The sequence below is a fragment of the Nicotiana tabacum genome, chromosome 4 (genome assembly GCF_000715075.1).
Source record: "Nicotiana tabacum cultivar K326 chromosome 4, ASM71507v2, whole genome shotgun sequence".
Classification (NCBI taxonomy): Eukaryota; Viridiplantae; Streptophyta; class Magnoliopsida; order Solanales; family Solanaceae; genus Nicotiana; species Nicotiana tabacum.
In genome coordinates this window covers 129,295,828-129,319,397 of record NC_134083.1, presented here as the reverse complement: position 1 = coordinate 129,319,397, position 23,570 = coordinate 129,295,828, and positions in this window count along the sequence as shown.

Genomic DNA, 23,570 nt, shown 5'->3' with positions numbered 1-23,570 from the left:
TGACTAACTATAATAATACAGATCATTTCAAAAGCTTTCAGTAAAGAGTGAATATGCTTTCTAATCTGGTGGTATAAGTCAAATCAATTCGAGCCCAAGTAAGACAGATGTGAATCTTCCAGAAATTTCACAATAACATCAAATAACAACTAAGTACAATAATAAATAAAAGCAAGTACAGCCTCTCAAGGCAACAGTCACTCAACTCATCTCATCAACTCATACTATCGGCTCTCAGCCCTCAATACACACTCTCAATAGGTACCTGCGCTAACTGGGGGTATACAGACTCTGGAGGGACTCCTTCTAGCCCAAGCGTTATATCGTTGCGGCATGCAGCCCGATCTAATCATATAAGTAGCCATAAGGCTCGTTGCAGCGTGCAACCCGATCCATATACCCTCACATAGTTCACAGCTCGGCACTCAGGCCCTATCTCAGTCACTAACCTCTCCAGCCCCTTGGGCTCACAGAAATATCATAATAATCAGCCCAAACAGAGAATACAACAAGTATTAACAAGAAATGAGAGGGAACAGAGAAATAACACACAAATAAGACTGTGACTGAGTACAAGATAGCAATTAGCAGTCAATTCAACAAGTATATGACCACTGCGGGTCCCAACAGTGATATCATAAGGCCTAAGCATGGTTTCTAACATGAAAGGCATTCAATTGCTCAAAGGCAAGGAAACAAAACCAGTAATAACAATGGCTATTCGACTTTCCAGTCTCACGGGATGGACCAAGTCATAATCCATCACGGTGCACTCTCACACGCCCGTCACCTAGCATGTGCGTAACCTCCAAACTCTCACATCGTACCAATCCTCGGGGTTTCATACCCTCAAAACCAGATTTAAGACTATTACTTACCTCAACCGCACAGAAATCCTACTCCGCAATGCCCTTGCCCCTCGAATAAATATCCAAATGCCCCGAATCTAGCAACAATCAGTACGATATAATGAATGTAGGCTAAAAGAATCAATTCCACAAGAGAAACACGAAATTATAAGTAAAAATCTGAAATAAGCTCCAACCGGCCCCCGGCCCACGTCTCGAAATCCGATAAAAGTCACAAAATATGAGTACACATCCACTCATGAGTCCAACCATACAAGAATTATTAAAATACGACCTCAATTGCCCCTCCAAAACCCCAAAGTTCACTCTTCAATTCCCAAGCCCTAAACCCCCAAATTTCCAACTCAAACCCCTAATTAAATGATGAAGAAAGCCATAGATTCATGAAATTTAGACCAATCCGGGTTAGAATTACTTACCCCAACGTTTTCCTTGAAAATCCTCGAATACTCACCTCTCTCCCGAGCTTCTCAAGTCCAAAATCGAAAATGAAAGTCCAACCCTCGAGCTGGTGTTTCTCTGCCCAGAAATACCGCACATGTTGTCCTCTTGTCGCTTCTGTGACTCCGCACCTGTGAAAATTCCATCGCAGGTTCGGATTTCACTTAAAGATCTTGACCTCGCTCCTGCATATCCAAGACTGCATCTGCGCCTATCGTAGGTGTAGGAATCCATCGCATCTATGGCCAACCTTCGCACCTACGCCCAACTGCCCCATCTGGGACCCTCGCAGGTGCGGGAAAATCTTTGCATCTGCGGCTCCTACCCAGCTCCTTCTTGGCTGCATCAGCAACTTCTTCTTCGCTTCTGCGGACTCTCACCTGTGGTTCCAACTCCGCAGGTGCGGTTACACCAGTAGCAGCAGCTTGAGCTGCATTTCCTTAACTCCCATCAAGCTGTTAACCACCCGAAATCACCCTAAGGCCTCCTGGACCTCAACCGATTATACCAATAAGTCATGAAACCCCATGCGAACTTAGTCGAACCTTCGAATCACTCAAGACAACATCAAAACACCAATTACACCGGATTCAAGCCTAAAGAACTTCTAAACTTTTGAATTCCACAAACGACGCCGAAACCTACCAAACCACGTTCGATCGACCTCAAGTTTTACACACAAGTAACAAATGACACCACAAACCTACTCCGACTTTTGAAATGGGGCTATAACTCTCGAAACGAATGGCCGGTTCATTACACGATTCTTCGTGAGAAAGGTTGAGGGGATGCCTTTCACCCTTGACCACCTCATCAGGTTTTACTATCCCAGCCTATATCGAGGCGGGTTAATAAAACTCCAATGCCGCGCTACCAAAGTGTTGTTCTCGTGCATAGACGAGGGCAAGAACCGAGGCTGGATGGGCTGGTTCATTCGAGTGAGGACTTCTGACCTAATCCCAGCCGAGAAGATGTCATTTCCCGATAAATGGAATATGAAGCATAAGTACAATCCCCATGTTAGTTCCTATTAATTATTTTGGTCATTTGCCCCTTCTCATCGATATCATTTTCCCTGATGTAGTGATCTCTTGGATGCCCGGTGCAATCCCTAACCTCAAGATATGGGTTCGGGACCTGGCCTCGACTTCTACGTAAGCCAAGCATTCATGGCGCAACTTATCAAAGGGCGGTTGGGAAGCCAAAACTCATGGTGAGCCCCTTTTCCATGTTTTTAATGATTTTATCAAAGCATTTCTTACTTAATTTCCTTTCATACAGGCCTTGGAAAAGATGCTGTTATGAGGCCCCTATCCAGTGAGGTGAAACTTCGATCCCGGCAACGAAACCGGCGAAGGGCAAAAAAAGTAAAAAGCCCTCACCCTCCAAGGATCCAGAACCTAAGAAGAAGATGCCTCGTAAGCCGAGGAAGAACATCATCCTTCTAACCAAAGAGTCTGTTCGGCATCTAAGGGAGGAAGATGAAGAAGTGGAAGAAGATGACTCCGGGCTAGTGGCCCGAGTGGGAATGAGCACCGAGGTCCCAAAGACCACTAAATCGCTGAAGGTTGCAAAGACTCTGCCTCGAGATGAGGGGGTCTTGGGAGGAGACTTGGGTGAAGTCCCCGAGTCATCGAGGATTAAAGATGCCTCCTACCACACTGAGACAATGGTGGGTACGGCTGTCGAGGCCTCTCGAGATGAGGAAAACGCCCCAAGTGATTCACTTGGAGCAATAGAAATTGGATGCTCCCCGCTGCTCCCCTCGTTTTATGAAGAGATGATTCAAGAGGCTCGGGCCTTGAAGACCCTCTCCATCGAAGGAGCCCATGGAAGGGAGGACCCCTTCTGTGATTACTTAACTGGTCTGAGTGACTTGGAGGTCTCGAGGAAGGACTTGGGCGAGGCATCGAGCCTTTTCAACGAAGCGCAACAAGCTATGATTCGGGTAAGCCTTAACTCCCCTTGTTGATGTTACACTTATGCTCATTTTTCTCTTCGTGTCTAACTTCTTTTCTTCTTTCTACGTAGGCCTCGGTGCTTCACCGAGAAGCATTTTCTCGATCTCGAGCTGAGCTTATTCGGTGTGAGGCCGACCTACGAGGGCTCATGGAGGAGAGGAATGCCCTTAAACTTCTCTGTGGGCAAAAAGAAGAGGAGATCAAAGATCTCTGAGCCGAGTTGGCCAAGGCTCACCAAGATTAGACCGACCTAATCGAGCAGGTAATGAAAATCTTAAAAGCTCATGGGCTTGATTCAGGAACGATGGCTAATATTTCAATCTCACAGCTGTAGTAGAAGGTCGAGCGGATCGAGTAGCTCCGCGAGGAGGTCAATATGATGAAGGCGGAGACCTTGGGGTGGAAAGAAGGCATGGACCGCTTAGCTACAGAAAAAAGATACTGCTTTATCCAAATTGTCATCGGCCGAAAGTAACCTTCGAGGCATGAGGGGTAGAACTCGGCTAAAGCGAGGAAAATAGAGGAGCTCGAGGCTCGGTTGGCTTCCGAACTTGCCAAGGCCAAATCTGAAGCTAAAAAGGCAAAGGCCGAGGCGGATGCGATTGCGGCCGTCTACCGGGCCGATGCTAAAGCCACTCAAGTCAAAGTGAGAGAGGCAGCCGAGACCGCTCAAACTCGAGCATATTGGATTGCCGAACTCGCCAAATGTCAATCTCTGAGGGAAACCCTCGAGGAGATCCACACTCGAGGTTTTGATCTTACCGACGAGATAGTAAAGGCTAGAGAGCATGAAGCCGAAGCTGGCCACTTCCGATGATGATGATGATGATGGCAGCAAGAGCGGGTCCGAGAATGGGGTGGACCTCGATAGAGAAGAAGCTACCCCCAGAGAAGATCAGGAACCTTAGGAATTTTCACTTTGATCTTTTGTATAGGATCCTGGTCGAATCTTGTAAATATTTTCATATATATAAAGATCTCTTTCCTTTCTAACTTGTCTTTATTTCATTTATTTTGTTTTGTTTATGCCTTATGAAAATTTTGTTCATAAGTTCGAGGCTTAGGAAATTTGATCGAAGCCGAACTAGTGTAGTTTTTATAATCGAGTGAGTACTTGCTCGAACTCGTAGCAGGGTAACCCTTAGGTTTTAATTGGGTGAGGATGATTTCTCAAAAATAAACTGGCCCTTTAGGCTCTTGAATTAGGCCGATACGACCATAGCAAAAAGAATGGCTTTCTCCCCCTTTTTGGCTTGAAAAGTTTATTGTTTAATCATATAAATTCTGTTGTGCCTTAGCATGAAACAAAGGGTTTGCTCGAGAGTTCAAAAGGTCCTGTACCCATTAGGATTTTCAAGGATCGATATTATCGAGACCCTTTTGTTTCGTAATGCCTTAGCATAAAATAAAGAATTTGTTCAAGAGTTCGAACAACTTTGTACCCATTAGGGTTTTCGAGGGTCAATATTATCGAGACCCTTAGAAATTTAGCTAAGGGTAGCCTTTTTAACCGGTTTGTGAAAATATTCGAAGGCCTGTTTAATAACGGGAATCGGACGTCTCCGGACCGTGTTAATTTGGCCACAACCTTTAACTTGGGATATGCCTTTTGGACTTGTTCCCCTGTTATACTTCGAACTTGTTCGAAGTATCAGTCCTCGAGTGGGGTGGACGTGGCCTATAAAATCGAGGATTGCCTTTTTAAGGTCTTAAGATTTCGAGGTTTAATAATTCGATCATGTCGATTGTTTGGACGGCAGTCCCCGAGTATCGGGTAAATTATTTGAACTTCAGTTGTGATCGGCCCTTAAGCCAGTTTCCACAATAGATCATAAGTATGAAATTGTAAAGCGTAAAATTTTCTGAAGAATGGAACATCTGGTAAGGAAAAATACTTCTTTCAATAGATTATACATGCGTACATGTTTTTCCATTAGGGTTCGAGTAATCTACACGAACACGGTTCATTTGACCGTTTGGTCCTCTACAAAATTTACCTATCGAGACCCTGTCGACACGAATTATTTTCCTTGTAAGTATCTGAAGGTCTTGCCCCCAGTATTCGAGGTTGATTGTAAAGGAGCCTCGGATACTATTGAATTGCTCTAAGTTAGCACGAACAATGGTTGCCTCGTTAAAAACCTCGCCAAAAAAACCCATTTGGGACAAAAACTGGTCTAAGGGAAAAAGAGTGCAACGCGTGCCTTTTAGACCTAAGGACTTTGTGTGTTGAAGAATCCTCTGATGTCTTCGATCAAACATCTACAAATGGTTAGTATAAAATATAAACGAAAATGGAGAAGGTCATACCTTAGCAGTAATATCGTTTGAGGAGTGATATGTTCTAATTGTTTGGTAATTGTTCGCCGTTCATATTGCCAAGTTTGTAGGATCCTTTTTCGACGATTTCGAGGACCTGATACGGTCCCTCCCAGTTTGGACCAAGTTTTCCTTTGTTTGGATCTCGAGTATTGAGGGTGACCTTCCTCAGAACCAAGTCCCCGATTTTGAAGTGTCGAAGATTGGATCTTCGATTGTAGTACCTTTCAATCCGCTGTTTCTGTGTGGCCATTCGAACGAGGGCGGCTTCCCATTTTTTATCTAGCAATTTGAGGCATGTATTCATAGCCTCATGATTTGACTCTTCCGTTGCATATCGAAACCTGACGCTGGGTTCCCCGACTTCAACCTGGATTAGAGCTTCGACACCGTATACTAAAGAAAATGGTGTTGCCCCCATACTGGATTTTGACATCGTTCGATACGCCCAAAGGATTTCGTGTAATATTTCTCTCCATTTTCCCTTAGCATCATTCAATCTTTTCTTTAGATTTTGAATGATGGTTTTGTTTGTCGATTCGACATGTCCGTTCCCACTAAGATGATATGGCATCGATAGGATTCTTTTTATTTTGTGATCTTCGAGAAATTTTGTCACTTTCCTGCCAATGAACTGCTTTCGATTATCGTATATGATTTCGGCAGGCATCCTGAATCGACATATAATGTGGTCCCAGATGAAGTCTATGACTTCTTTATCTCAAATTTTCTCGAAAGCCTGCGCTTCAACCCACTTAGAGAAATAGTCAGTCATAAACAAAATAAATTTAGCTTTACCTGGGGCCGATGGCAGAGGGCCAATGATATCCATTCCCCACTTCATGAATGACCATGGGGATAAGACTGAGTGGAGTTTCTCTCCGGGTTGGTGAATCATCGGCGCATACCTTTGACATTCGTCGAACTTTCGAACAAACTCTTTTGTATCCTTTTCCATATTTGCCCAATAGTATCCTGCTCTGATGACTTTGTGAACCAATGATTCGGCACCAGAATGATTTCCACAGGTGCCCTCGTGGATTTCTCGTAGGACGTAGTAAGAATATCCTGGTCCCAAATATATTGCCAATGGTCCATCGAACACCCTTCTATATAGTGTTCTGTCTTCGGCCAATATGAATTGTGCGGCCTTCGTACGTAGAGTCCTCGATTCCCTAGGGTCTGATGGAAGCTTCCCGTTCTTTAGGTATTCGATATATTTGTTCCTCCAATCCCAGGTCAAGCTTGTGTAGTTGATTTATGTGTGGCCTTCTTCGATTACTGACCTTGAAAGTTGTACGATAGTCCCCGAGCTGATCTCGTCGTCTTCGACTGATGACCCCAAATTTGCGAGGGCATCAGCCTCGCTGTTTTGTTCTCGAGGCACATGATGTAGAATCCATTCTTTAAACCGATGTAGAGTCACCTATAGTTTGTCTAACTATCTCTGCATTCGATCTTCTCGAACCTCGAAGGTTCTGTTTACTTGGTTTACCACAAGCAAGGAGTCACATTTTGCCTCGATGACTTCTGCTCCCAAACCTTTAGCTAGCTCGAGACCTGTAATCAAGGCCTCATAGTCGGACTCATTGTTAGTTAACTTGGCAGTTTCGATAGCTTGTCTAATTGTATTACCCGTGGGTGGCTTCAATACGATGCCTAACCCAGACCCCTTCACGTTTGAAGCACCATCTACGAAGAGGGTCCAAACCCCCGATGATATACCCGACCTTATTAATAGTTCCTTTTCGACCTCGGGTACAAGGGTTGGCGTAAATTCGGCCACAAATTCTGCTAAGATTTGAGACTTGATGGCTGTTCGGGGTCGATACTCGATATCGTACCCACTGATCTCGATGGCCCATTTGGCTAATCGGCCCGAAAGTTCAGGTTTATGCAAAATATTTCGAAGAGGATAAGTAGTCACCACGCAGATCGGGTGGCACTGAAAATATGGTTTTAATTTCCTAGAGGCGCTTATTAAGGCGAGCGCTAATTTTTCTAAGTATGGGTACCGGGTCTCAACCTCACCTAGAGTTCGACTAACATAATAAACAGGAAATTGTGTACCTTGCTTTTCTCGAACTAGGATCCCACTTACCATGATTTCCGAGACTGCTAAGTACAATTATAGTTGCTCGTCCGCTTTCAGAGTATGAAGATGTGGCAGGCTCGAGAGGTATAGCTTTAGTTCTTCCAATGCTTGTTGGCATTCCGGGGTCCATGCAAAATTGTTATTCTTTTTTAGCAGTGAGAAGAACCTGTGACTTCTATCTGAAGACCTCGAGATGAATCGGCCTAGGGTGGCTATGCGCACTGTTAATCTTAGTACGACCTTAACATTATCCACGACTGTGATGTCTTCGATCGCCTTGATCTTATCGGGATTGATTTCGATACCCCGATTTGATACCATAAAGCCGAGGAATTTGCCCGAGCCATCCCCGAATGCACATTTCTCCAGGTTGAGTTTCATGTTGTATTCCCTTAGTATATCGAAGGTCTCCTACAAATGTGTCAATTGCTTCTCTGCTCCCATGTACTTAACTAGCATATCGTCAATATAAACTTTCATTGACTTACATATTTGTTCTTCGAACATTCAATTTACTAAGCGTTGATAAGTGGCACCAACATTTTTAGTCCAAACGGCATTACATTATAACAATAGGTGCCGTACTTAGTGATGAGCGAAGTCTTTTCCTGATCCTCCGGGTTCATTTGTATTTGATTGTACCTGGAGTACACATCGAGAAAACTAAGGATCTCGTGACCGGTCGTGGCATCGATCATGCGATCGATATTCGACAGAGGAAAAGAGTCTTTAGGACATGCTTTGTTTAAATCTTTATAGTCTACACACATTCTAAGTTTATTTCCCCTTTTAGGGACTACAACTACATTTGCTAACCATTCGGGATATTTTACCTCCCGAATGGATCCTATTTAGTTTGGTTACCTCGTCCTTGATAAATGCATGATTTACCTCAGACTGGGGTCTTCTCTTTTATTTTACCGGGCGGAACTTCGGGTCCAAGCTCAGTCAATGTGTAGCGATTTCCGGAGGGATCCTTGTCATATATAAATGGGACCAAACAAAACAATCCATATTATTGATAAGAAATTTGATGAGTTTTTCCTTGAGCTCGGGGGTTAACCCCATACCCAGGTATACTTTTCGATCGTGTAGATGCTCGATCAGTACGACTTGCTCCAGCTCCTCGACCGTCGATTTGGTGGCATCGTAATCCTCGGGGATTATGAAGGATCGACCCCACCAACGATCATGTGAATCACGTGATGTGGTTCTTCCTACTCATTTTCCTGTTTGCGTCTCTGTCTCTGAAATGGGTTTTAGCTCGGTCACTCAAGAATTCTCGAAGGTGACCCTCATTGAATAGATGGGCCACCTCCTCCCTTAGTTGTCTGCCGTCTTCGGTTTTATGACCATGTGTATCATGGTATTTGCATGTTTGATTGGGGTTCCTTTGGGATGGATCGGTTTGTAGGGGTTTAGGTTATCTAGTATCTTTGATTCTCCCAATGGATGACATGATACCTAATGCGTCGATGCTGAAGTTGTATTCTGACAATCGTGGTGCTTCTGTGGGATTGGCATGTTTATCGAAGCCACTTTTGCTCATGAGCCCTCGAGAGCTCGGTCTTCGATCGTTCCTTCGATCATTTCGGATGGGATTACGTCCTGGGCCGCTGTTTCTACAATCTGCATTGTATGGTAGATACCGATCTCTGCTCGACTGGGGTTCTCTATCGATATCCCTTTGAGTTCTGCCGACGGACCTGTTTGGATAAGCGGAATCGAAAGGTGTCCCCAATTGATCATCCTCGACCCTGATCTTCGTCTGGTACCGATTATGTACATCGGCCCAGGTTACCGCTGGATATTTAATTAAATTCAGCTTTAGCTGTCATGATGCCATCGAACTTCGTTCGTTCAATCCTTGAGTAAAGGCCTGAACAGCCCAATCGTTTGTGACCGGTAGTAGTTCCATGCATTCCATCTAAAACCGAGATACAAAGTCCCTCAACATTTCGTTGTCTTTTTGTTTCACCTTGAAGAGGTCCGATTTTCTAGTCGCAACCTTTATTACTCCGACATGTGCCTTTACGAAGGAGTCTGCAAGCATGGCGAAGGAATCGATGGAATTAGGCGGTAAATTATGGTACAATATCATTGCTCCTTTCGACAAAGTTTCTCTAAATTTCTTCAGTAGAACAGATTCAATCTCATCGTCTACTAAGTCATTTCCCTTTATTGCGCATGTATAAGAAGTGACATGTTCATTAGGGTCGGTGGTCCCACTGTAATTGGGAATTTCTGGCATTCGGAACTTTTTCGGAATGGGTTTCGGTGCCGCACTTGGTGGGAAGGGCTTCTGTACAAATTTCTTTGAATCTATACCTTTCGGAATCGGCGGTGCCCCTGGTATTTGGTCAACCCGGGAGTTGTATGTCTCCACTTTCTTGTATTTGCCTCGATTTTCTTTTCTCCCGATTCAATCCATTTAGTGAGCTCCTCGAACATTTTCATAATGGCGAGGTCAGTGCCCGACTCGTTGGTGTTTGACCTTTCTAGCACAGGCCCAGTCCTATGAACGACTTCTAGTTTGATCCTACTCGGTGTTCGGTGCTGATTTTGTAGTTGTGCTATAGCGGCTTGTTGAGCCTGTAATATTTCGAATATCAATTGGAGACTAACTCCACCATCTTCCCCGCCCTGCATACCTCAACCACCTGATCGAACTTCCCTGTGTATACTACCTTTGGGCTCAATGCCCAAATTTGCATTTAGGTCGGCCTGAGGCACCTCGATTCTTGGGGCGGTTATGTTGTCGTTTTCCCCGTGAAATCCGAGGCTGTTGTCACCATGTGTAGGTGCTACTTGCGAGTTTGACATGTTTATCCTAAAAACAAAGATTCTTACGAGAACAAGTGTAAAGCGGTGTGTGTTATCAAAACTAGTATTAATCAGTCACTATTATCCTTAGCCCCATAGTGGGGGCCAAACTGTTTACCCTTAAAATTGAATAACAATTAAACTTATAATGAGGTTCTAAGGATACGCAATTTCACTTAATACCGATAGACAAATATAAATATTAATAACAGAAATGAACTATAAAATAAAGCGAACCAGTATTGAAACGGAATTCAACCCTCTAGGGTGCCCTCGAACTAACTGATACCAAAATAGTTGAAAATAAAGCAAAATTGATGAACAATCATATCAGCAGGAAAGAAAATTGTATTGCTTTTTTACGTGAGAACTGTGTGTTACAAATGGTTAATATTTCCCTTTATATAGTAGTGGAGTTCTACTTATGGGATAACTCTAATTACAGAAGGAAACCTCATGATTAGCTAATTAATCGTTTCTGATTTGATCCGTTCTGAGATTTACGCCATGATTCTCGACCAGTCACCAAGATTTACGTCATGATCCTCGACTAGTCACCGATATCTTGCCTTTCTGTTATTGTGCTATCTTCGATCTTGCTCGATGTCTGTCTTGTTTGGTTTCGATCGCTACTAGCCTCGATCTTGGCAGGTACCTCGGTTCTGAACTCGGTACATTATCCTCGTAATATGGCCTATTCCGTTACGAAGCCATCCTTCGATGCAAACTCCCGGTCTTGGTCAAATAGTAAAATTGGATAGGCCCGGTTTTAACCGTATACAGACGGTTGTTCGAGCTAGGGGCAGAACCATGGTTTTGCAACAAAGCGACGAGAAAACCAGGATTGAAGAAGAGGCAAAGTTAAAATTGTAAGATCGAACGGTTGCAGAAAGGATTGAAGAGGCAAAGAATTTAAAGTTGCAGAAACGAAGAGAAGCAGAAAGGAATGCTTTAGAAAAGATGGTAAAGACAGTTGAATTTAATGACAATTTGCAAGTATTGAAAGATTTGGATAGATTGATTAGCGTATGAGAGAATGATATACATTACGTACCCTCTGGAAAATTTTGGCTCAATGGATCTTTTGTATCTCTTTTCTTTCCAATTGCTACTGTTTAGAACAGAGAGCCTTTCACACGTCTCTAGGATTTAATGTTAGGAAAATTGTATTCAGATGCTATTATATATTTAGCACTCTTGTAAAGACATATATAATATTGTTTTCTTTAATCAAAGATTGAAGTTTGTATCTTATCCCCTTGTCCTACTTGTTATGTTTCATTACTTTTAGTATGATAATTAGCATAATACCCTGTATTAATTATTGATATTTGTTGGTTTTTCTTACCTTTTCTATTTGAGTCATCTTATTTTATGTTGTATCTTAATGTATTCTTCTTTTGTTATTTACTTTATGTTTCCCTTTCTGAGAGATTGATATATATAGTAGACAAATATGAAATATAGTACTGCTCACAACAGGTACTAGATTGATCAAGTAGTAAGGTACATAATTCTTTTTATCAAGATTTAGAGCATCAGTAATTCCACAAAAAGCATCTCTTACTTCAATACTCTAGAGGCTGGTGACTATTCATTAATATTTTCAACTTCAACAGTTCTTTGTTTACTATAATGCCATGGAGAAAAGGAAACATTGGGTCCAATAAAAATCTCAGTGAAAATATACAAATGATTCACCATCACTACTCTATTTCTTTGTTTATTCCTTTTGGGAAAAAAGCGGCAGATTATCCTGCAACATTGTGAAGACAATTATTGGTAATAAAATTCTACTTACCATGAACAATTTAAATGCATATTCGAGTTATATTCACATTCTGCTTTTAAAAGATTTTAAGAAATATCCCAGCATTACAAACCATTTACCAATGAAAATCTCTATTTGGTTGTAGATTAGCTAGCTAACTTGGGAGAAAATTCAAAGACTTGTAATATCTGTAATGAAGTTGTTTCCCTGCCTAAAAAGATCAGAGCTTCACTAAAGTTAGATCAAAATGGTTTGCCAAATATCCGATTCAGGCTTAGAAGAAACCAATTTGTTGTTTAAAGTACATATAGTTTAAAGCTTTAGTTTAAAGTTTATAAAGTTAAGTTTATTGTTGCCTCTTAGTTTATTAATGGAATGATATTATCTTCAAAGTTTTTGGAATTGTATTAAATACTTATAGTTTAAAGCCTTAGTTTAAAGTTTAAGTTTATTGTTGCGTTTTAGTTTATTAATATAATGATACTAAATTTGCAACTTAATGATTGCGACATTAAATTGAATTTTGTATATTTGACAAATCATTAGCCATGTGTGGACTTTATGAATATATAAGAAGCTATTCACATTTAATTTTTATTTTAAGAAACTTATAGAATTTTGAATAGGGATAAGTATGAAATTTTGAGTGTTAAATAATTTTAATTTAAAAGAATATAATGTATTAATTAAAGTGTGTTGGCAAAATGATAAGTAAATTTCAAAAAGGAACATTCAAAAAGAACATAACCTATAATTAGTTACTTTAAATAAACTAAATAATTTGAAATATCTTATAAATTTTAAGTTTTCTTCTTCGTATATAATAAAAATTATTCTAATCGTACGGAGTTGCATGATGAATTTATAGAAGGGGTTACTGCAGGGGCGGATCTATGGCACGGTACATTTGGTAAAGCGCCATATTTCCGGGGGAATTGCTGGGGGTTCGATGCCACCTAAAAGTGTTTCTTTTCTTTCCTTAATTAATTTATTTTACTTTCTCATCTTTGTTTTCCTATCATATAACCCATATTTCCTTCGTTCTAATACTAGAACAACAACAACGCATAAATTTTACTAGTGGGGTCTCGGGAGGGTAGTTTGTACGTATACCTTATCCATACCCTAAGGTAGAGAAGCTGTTTCCGATAGACCATTGATTCCCTCTCTCCAAGAACTCCCCACCTTGCTCTTGGGGTGACTCGAACTCACAACCTCTTGGTTGAAAGTGGAGGGTGCTTACCACTAGAGCAACCCACTCCTTCGTTCTAATACCTTTTTGGATATATTTTCCCTCTTCTTTTCTCAATTTTGTTGTGTTCTCTGTTTTCCCTCTCTTTATCCCTACAAAACCATTTTTTCTTCGTTTATTTAAATTGTAGCATAGCCTCAGAATCTTTTCTTTTCCATTTCTTCAAGTTATATCTGAATGTTTTTTCCGCTCGTACTCCCTTGATTTCCAACATTCCTTAGAGCTAATATTGTATCGTAGCTAGTTTATTGACTTCTTTTTACACTTTCTGAAGTGTTCATTTTATAGTTAGAAAAATCTTATACTAACTACTTATGATTAGATTTTGTTCTGGGGTGTGAATCGAAGTATTGGAAATATTTTTTTTGTTTTTATTGTTGACGATGACAAATGTTTATTTCCAGCCTTAGTAACGTTTCTTTGGCTTGTGTTTATTTTAATAAAATTAATATGTGGCAATTTGTCTGTGACTTTGATTTAAGCACATTATGCTTGAATTAAGAGGGTATAATTGCCTATTTAATTTTTTTATTTTCTTATTACGATATTTTCATTTTACTCAATCTAATTTGAATCGAGAGGGATAGCCAAACAGGTACAAATTTATTTTAGATTTTTGATTACATAGTTTATTCATGAACCATCTTGTAAAAGCGAACAGAATCAAGTAGATTGGACTGACTGAGTGTACACCTCAATTCGATCTCGCTAGTGATAGATTTTTATTAAAGATAGCAGCACCCACGACCTTCAATTTCTGGATCTGCCTCTAGTTGCTGGCTTTATTACTAAAGCAAAGACAATTGATGATTTTCTTATTGAAGGGATGATTAGGTTCCCTTTTGTGAAATGCAAGTATGTTAAGTTCTTGTGATCAAATATTGTTACAGTTCATCTTTATAAGAAGGGGTTATAAAAAATTATTATGTGTAGACTGTTGTAACGATCCGGTCAGTCGTTTTGTGTAATTACGCCCCGTTACCCCCTTTATTGCTTCACCCTTGTGTGTATGCCTTTATGACTTGCGGGGTTGATTAATTTTATTTCGGGAAGCTTACGGGTTGATTTGGACCCTTGATTCTTGACTTAGAAGTTTTAATTTAAAAATATTGACCAAACTTTAACTTTTGTGAAAATAACCTTGGAACTGTATTTTTATGACTCTGATAGCTTCATACCGTAATTTCGGACTTGGGTGTATGACCGTAATTGATTTTGAAAGTCCGTAGGTTGATTTATGTTGATTTGCCGAAATTTGGCAATTTTAAGTTGAAAAGTTTGACTGTAGGTTGACTTTTAGCTATCGAACTCAGAATTTAATTTTGGGACTTTGAATAGGTCTGTTATGGCATTTAGGACTTGTCTGCAAAATTAGGTGTCGTTTGGAGTTGATTTGATAGGATTCAGACGCTTAGTTGTAATTCTAGAAGTTCTTGAAAATTTCTTTGAAATTCATGCATTTTAGAGCTCAATTCATAATTTTAGATGTTCTTTTTATGTTTTGATCGTGCGAGCGAGTTCATATGATATTTTTAGATTTGTGTGAAAATTTGGTTTGGAGCCCCGATAGCTCGAGTGAGTTTCGGACGCTTAGCGGAGTGTTGGAATTAAAGTTTGCTGGTTTGTCTAAACAGGCCTCAGATCTCACATTTGCGAGATCTTGGTTCGTATTTGTGAAGGTAGGCCAAGTCTGTTGGGTTCGTATTTGCGAAGTGTACATGAGGAAGAGCTGGTTCACATTTGTGATCGACCCGGTCGCATTTGCGGAGGTTCAGAGTTCGCAATTGCGAATATTTCATCGCAATTGGGATGCCAGCGCAGATGGAAGGGTCTTCGATTTTGCGACGGATTCTTAATTGCGAACCCCAAGTCGCATTTACGATATCTGCGACTGATCAAATAGCTGAGGGACGGGATTTTTTTAGTTCATTCTCTCATTTTAAAATCCTAGACTCGGTAGGAGACGATTTGGAGAGGGGAGTTTCACCTACAAACCATGGGTAAGTGATTCTAATCTATTTCTAATCATATATATTCCATCAACATATCTTAGATTTTAACAGCAAAATCATGTGAATCAAAGTAGAAATTTATGAAACTTTGTCAAGTTTTAAAAAAATAAGAAATTGAGTTTTGAGAGTTGATTTGGACTCGGATTTTGAAACTAATCACATATATGAACTTGTGGGGTCATGGGTAGACAAAATCTACCACTGGACCCGGGTTTTGACCGGGCAAGCCCCGGGTTGACTTTTGTTGACTTTTTGGGAAAAGTGTAAAGATCTTAACTTTATCTATTGCAATTGAATTCCCTAGCATTGTTTGATGATATTGTGTCGATTTTGGTTAAATTTGAGCCGCGTGGATGCGATTTTAAGGGAAAAGCTATTTTCGAGTGTTGAATTGGTCTAGTTGAGATAAGTGTCTTGCCTAACTTCGAGTGGGGGAACTACTCCTTAGGATTGGTATTGTTTGATTCCAATGTAGTAAATAAAATCAGTATATGCAAGGTGACGAGTGGGCTACACGGGTTGTACATAGTATTGGTCCTATTTAGGCTACTTAGACTATTTCCATGCTTTAATTGAAATGCCGTATTATGTCCTAAATTCTCATGGTCAAATCATCCTTAATTGTATTAGATTATTCTTAAATGCCTTAGTTGACTTGTTTAGTATTTGCTCTACATCCTACTTGCTAAATTACTCCCATATTTTAGTTGAACTTGTTACCTCCTTTATTGTTACATGCTATCTCTTCATTGATAGTTCTCGTTGTTTGAATTAATTGTTCGTGATATCCCCTTTACTTGTTGATTTTCATTATTTGAGACTCATTGTTGAATATTATTTTCCTTTATTATGAGTTAGTCTTATCTAATATCGTAGTTATACATTGTTTTCTCATTTGTTGAATTATTTGGTATTGGAGTTGTGAAAGTCGTTAATACGTTGATGCGATATTCGTTATATTTGAAACATCTATCTTATTGAGTATTTTTTATCCATTGTTGTTGTTGATATTCTTGTATACGTGTGGTGGAGCCATGGGCTATTATTGTGGAAATATTAATATTGTTGTTGTTGGCAAGTTGTGATATGTGGCACTTGTGGTGCGAATTATTATTGTGATATGATATTGACGTGCATGTGGCGGTATAAGGCTTGGGTTGATATGCATGCAACACTATAAGGTGGGACTTATGTGCGTGTTGCTTGTAGGGGAACTACGTGTTGGCTTGGGGACATATAATACGCATATTTTATTTATCTTTTTTGCTAGCAAATGCAATTAGTTTCTGTCAACCGGTCGATTTTGTGTTTTGCCCCCTTTCTTTTAACTTTGGCATTAGAATAAGAGTTTTTTCTCAATTTCGAATCTAACGTTATAAATTTATTATTTTCGATGAAAATGGATTTTCTTGGACCTGGTAATTGTATTATGTTATATTTATACGATAAATTTAATGCTTTACCTAATAAAGTTCCATGGCCATTGGGTGTGAATTTTTTATTTTTTATTTTCAGCATTTAATCTAAAACTATTACTCCCTCCGTTTCAAATTAGATGAAGTACTCTCCTTTTTAGTCCGTTCCAAAATAAATGACACATTTATAAATTTGGAAATAATTCAATTTTAAACTCTTCATTTTACCCATTTTACCCTTAATGAGAAACTTTATAACCACACAAATATCATGGCTCCACAAAACTTTTACCCCTAAAACTTTTAAGACCACACGTTTTAAAAGTCTTTTTTTTTCTTAAACTCCGTGCCGAGTAAAACTACCTCATGTAAATTGAAACAGATGAATTGTACTATATAAAAATTTCCTTTACTAAAATCAACTTACCGTTGTCTTTTCTCACCAAAAATTAGTCTTTATTTACTTAATTACATTCTTAAAAAAAAATTGTAGGCTAAATAGTTTATTTTGGTGATTATTGTTCTTTGGCTACAAAGAAGAAAATATTATAGTGTAATGATGTTAATCAATCAGCTTGGCGCGTGGAATTCCTGGGATAACAAAATTAGGGAACAAATGACGTATAACTTTAGTCCCAAGAACTTCAAGTTTAACCGCTCCTCCGCGTGTAACAAAAAACGCTAACCATTTCCTACACTGTTTTGGTTTCCTAAAGCCTTCTCCTAAATTTAGTTGGAAAAGACCTACAACTCTATATAATACTTCATCTCTAGTTGTTTAGCATACGTTTAGGGTTTTGATTCACACATTATATCATCTTCTATTCCATTGCCTTTTCCTGTTTTTGTTGCTTTTCACTATACTCCAGTAGAATTCTGCAGTACTATGCCAATGCCAATGGCTATGAGAAGGCAGAATATGCCCATTACCCATTCCATTTTGAATAGTAGAAAACGAAAAAACACCAAGGACGTGAGTTGTTGTTGCGACAAGAAATCGATGCCTTCCGAACAGAATCCAAACCTTGCAACAGAGGTTCGGACAATGCAGAATGGTACTAGTCAAAAAAGGGGTTTGATTTCTCTTGAGGAAGAATTAAGTAACACTAAGAACTTTGATAGATTTGATGATCAAAGTACACGCAAATTGAAGAGGATCTTGAAAACTCAAGATTAACATTAGAAAAACAAGACGATGTTGCATTGTGCTCTTCCAATAAAAAACCAAAACTAAGTTGTAGTACTAAAGTTGCTGATTCAGACAATTTTTCCAATAATGATTTTGGTCGGGCACTAGCACTACCAGTTAAGGAGGTTGTCCGAGGTACGAGCAGAAATGGGGTTTTGCAGCAATGCGACGAGAAAGCAAAGGATTGAAGAAGAGGCAAAGTTAAAATTGCAAGATCGAACGGTTGCAGAAAGGATTAAAGAGGCAAAGAATTTGAAGTTGCAGAAACGAAGAGAAGCAGAAAGGAATGCTTTAGAAAAGATGGTAAAGACAGTTGAATTTAATGACGATTTGCAAGTATTGAAAGATTTTGAAAGACTGATTAGCATCCGAGAGAATGAGGTGGGTTACGTACCCTCTGGAAAGTTTTGGCTGAATGGATCTTTTGTCTCACTTTTCTTTCCAATTGTTACTGTTTAGATGCTATTATTCATACGACTCTAGGATTTAATGTAAGAAAAATTGTATTAAGATGCTATTATATATTTAGCACTTTTGTAAAGACATATATAATGATAGTTTGCTTTAGTCAAAGATTGAAGTTTGTATCTTAGCCCTTTGTCCTACTTGTTATGGTTCATTGGTTTTAGTATAATAATTAGCACAATACCCTGTTGATATCTGCTGGTATTTCTTAGCTTTTCTAATTGAGTCATTTGATTTTATATTGTGTCTTAATGTTATTCTGCTTCTGTAATTCTGTTATTTGCTTCATGTTTTCCTTTAATAAGAGACTAAAATATGTAGTAGACAAATGTAGTACTGCTCACAACAGGTACAACATTCTGCTCACATGTTTATTTGGAATGAATAGTTTGCCAGTATCTTTGGCTGAATCTCATGCCTTTAAATAAAATCTGTTTGAATGTTTGTAGATCATATTTTTATTTGTTCGTATTATTGTTATATATGCGAGTTGGTTCTAAGTGTTACTTTGATATTAAGATCTGTCAAAAAGCATAGTAAGCATGCCTATAGGGATGGCTACATCTTTCTGTTAAGATAGATTAGACTTTGGGGGATAACTACTGCTTAGTTTCATCGAATCTGCCATGAGTCCAGTTTCACAGCTCTACCATGACCTTGTTTGAAGCTTGTTGTGAAAAGTGATTTAGTTGAGTGTTAGATTTGCTAGAATGTTACCATGTTTAAATATATACAAATAATAAATTTTGAACCCATTAAATTAGATGAAATGCGGTAGAATTGCGAATCTGAACCCATAAAGTTTAAATCCTGAATCCGGCTCTGGTTTTCATTCCCCTAAAGACTCTTCTTCAAGCCTCCTACAGTCATTGCTCCAAATGGAACTTTTTTTGGAAACCTAAGCTATTAGCAGTTTGATAGATAGATCATTTGCAGACTGATCCTATAAACAACAACAAAAAATAGTCGCAACACTGTTTCCTCTAATTTCTGATCTGGGGTTCCTCTCAATTGCACAGATTACGAACTCTTTTGCTTCCTTTGGTTTCAACTCCTGAAGAAGACAGTCAGCCAGCCAAGAAATACTCTTTCATCATCCAACGGCCATTCAAAGAGGAGTCTTTCTTGTGCTTGTAACTCAAGCTTTTTTATACCCAAAAACTTCAGCAATTGCATTATCAATTCAGTGTCAGAGGGACAAAATTGAACATTCTTCTCCATGTGTTTGGTTCTTTCTTGGATACTTTGAAGAAAAATGGCACAAAAAACTTTTTTGAATCGTGAATGACATAAAACTAGGAAGAACAAATAAGAAGAATGAAATAGAGTATGGTAGTTTTGAATGAAATGAATGAGTTAAAGGAGATTATAGTCAAACCATGCACAAAAAGCAGATGCTCATAGAAAATCTGGTGCAATTCCTTAATAGTAGAGTGAAGCATTCAGGTCTCTAACTCAGAAGCCAGAGAAGCATTATCAATTTCATTTCAAATTTACACTACAAAACAGTGAAGGACACTATGAGCAATTTAAATGCAAATTAGAGTTATATCCACGTCCTGCCTTCAAGAGATTTTACGGAACATCCCAACATCACAAATCCATTTACCAATGAAAATCTCTATTTTCCACGACATCAAATTCACGAAGTTACACCTTAAATTTTCTTTTTTCTTTCATACATTAAAATTTTGAATAAAATTCAAGTAGGAAAAGTCAAGATATATAGAACCTTTCTAGAAGAGGATGTTGGAGAAGGGTCGGGTCATCAACAACGTAATGAATGGCCATAACATTTGAAGCTCGTTTGTGCACTTTTGGCAAATTGTGGGTGAATTCTGTTTGCGGCAGAAGTGAGGAAATAATTCACAGATGAAAAAATTGGAGGGAGGTTACAAATTAAAATTAGTACTCAATTGTACAAGCTTTTCACATACTTGTGAGGATGCCCTTTAAATTTTGGGCAAAGAAGAGCAATAAAAGATTATATGTGGCGGTATACGTACATAGAAATGCTCGCAGAAACTTGATGTTGGGTTTATTTACATATATTTCGATAGTACTTTACACAAACTTTTACCGCCTTTGTATTGAATATGCTCAACTTACCTTGATTAGGGAGATGTGCACTTATTTGAGTGTTAATGGATAATGTAAGTACTTAAAAGATGAAATAAATATTTTGTAGTGTATTTTATACCCTACAATTATTAGCTCATGAGTATTTAATGATTAGAACATTGTGACATAATGGTTGCATGAAAAGAAGACAAAAGACTTGAGTAAACATGAAGAAGGAAAGTAAAGAGATTACCTGGGTAATGACGTGAAGCAAATAAGAGAATGCAGGAGGCACATCGCGAGGAAGTGAATGACCTGTTAGTAATCTGTATTCATAAAATAATTTTGGAGAAGAAAAATAACGTTAAAACAGAAATGTAGAAGAGACAAAAATTAATCCGAGCCCACTGAATTGTCACGATCCGGAATTCTCATCCTCGGGCCGTGATAACGCTTAACATTTCACTTGCTAGGCAAACCAACGTTAGATATAATTATTGACCATTTTTTTTAACAATCCAAATTAATTTATCACAAAAAAAAAACTGAATAGTCTGAAATAAGGTGATAAACTAATAAGCGACAAAATCCGATTACAATCCCAGAACTGGTGTCACGGATACATGAGTGTCTAGAGTAGTATAATTAATAGTCTGAATAAAAACATTATTGTCTGAATCAAAATAAACAACTAAGATAGTATAGAAGGAAACTTTAGGGCTGCGAACGTCGTGCAACTATACCTCATGTCTCCACCAGTAGTTAGATCCGGGCGACCTCACTGAACGTTGTCGGGACCAATGCCGGTATCTGCACAAGAAGTGTAGAGTGCAGTATGAGTACAACCGACCCCATGTACTCTGTAAGTGCCGAGCATAACTTTGACGAAGTAGTGCGAGGCTAAAGCGGACCACTTACAATAACCTGTACGCAGTAATAATAATGTACGCAGTAATAATAATAATAATAATAATAATAATAATAATAATAATAATAATAATAATAATAATAATAATAATAATAATAATAATAATAATAATAATAATAATAATAATAATAATAATAATAAAAATAATAACAAGGAAAGAAAACAGGAAATGAAGGTAAAGCAGTTAATTTATGAAAGTGAACTCAAACCTCACTATAAGAAAGCCTAGAATAACAAACCTCGTAATCTCATATAAAAATGTTGAATCTAACACAACAACAACAATAAGTACAACACACACAATCCGTTGCGCCGCACAACCCGATCCCTCCGTAACATCCTTTATCAATATCAAGTACCACGTATATAATCTGTTGCGGCGCGTAACCCGATCCCACCATATAATCATTTATCAATATTATAATCCCTCCTTCTTCCACCATAGCATCATTTATCAATATCAAGTATCACGTATACAATACGTTTGCAGTGCGCAATCCGATCCCACCATATCATCATTTATCAATATTATCCGCCCTTACTCCACCATTTCAATTTATTATCTTTCAATTCCCATTGCGGCGTGCAACCCGATCCACAAGCAATTTCAATAAGCATAAACAATTCAATAACTCAATTTACAAGAATTTCTACATCAAAAAGGAAGAAGTACAAGGCAATAAGGGACCACATAATAATCAAATAATCTTTAAGAATTCAAAGTTTCTACTTTACAAGTTTATTGGTGTCTAACGAACTCAATAACTCACGCAATAAAACTACATCATAGAATGCAATAAATATAACAAAAATAATATAACAAGTAAAGCATGTGACAATCAAGGTGGGCAAGTAAAATAATTAAAGGCAAGTAGCAAATAAGCATGGAATAATGGAGGAGACGAACAATTTAATACAAGAATAATTAAATGATAAATAAAAATTACGACATAGAAGTCAAATAAAGCATGTAACAATTAAGGCATGGAATAAGATAAATCATGAAAATAACGAGAAACATGGAAAGAAATATCTTAATTTTCTCACATAATCCACACAAAACATAATTTAAAAATTCCTAATTCCCTCAAGTCAAGTTTAGATCCAACACTTACCTCACTCCGCAATTAAATCAAAGCTCTACCGGGGCCTTTTCCCTAAAATTCGCCTTCAAACCCATCGAATCTAACCAAATATAGTTTAAACAATTCAAAATAAGCTTTAAAAACTACCTACAAGTGAAAAAGATTCAATCTTTAATGATTTTGGAAAAAGTCAACAAAAGTCAACCCCAAGCTTGCTTGGTCAAATCCCGAGATTCGGACCAAAATTCGATTACCCATTCATCCTGAACCCGTTTATGTGATTAGTTTCGAAACCCGACCTCAATTTAAGATCTAAATCCAATTTCTCAAAATCCTTAATTTCTACATAAATCCCTAATTTCTACTATGAAAAAGCATAAATTAAAGGTTAGAAATCAATGAGTGTTTATGAAAATGGAAGAAACCAAGTTAAAATCTACTAATTATCACGATCCAAAATCTAACTAGTCATGATGGCACCTAACCCAACCCGCTTGGTAAGCCAATTGACAATAATCTAATTCAAGTGAGATTTACTAAGAAAACAAATGATGAAATAACCAATCTTTAATACAACATCCCAATGATTGGTAGTACAAATCATGAGTTTCTAAGATTTAGAGTTTACAAAGTTGGTATGAAATAAATACATTATCTGTTCGAAATGTATATAAACAGATTTATAAATCTAAAGCTACCAAGAACAAGAGACAGCTATAATCGAAACGCACGTATATCTTCAATGCCAGCTCCCGCCACATGTAACAACATCGGCTCCAAAATATACACGCAAAGTGCAGAAGTGCAGTATGAGTCCAACCGACCCCGTGTACTCAATAAGTAACAAAACAATAGCATGTGCGAGCCATCATCCCCTTACAGTT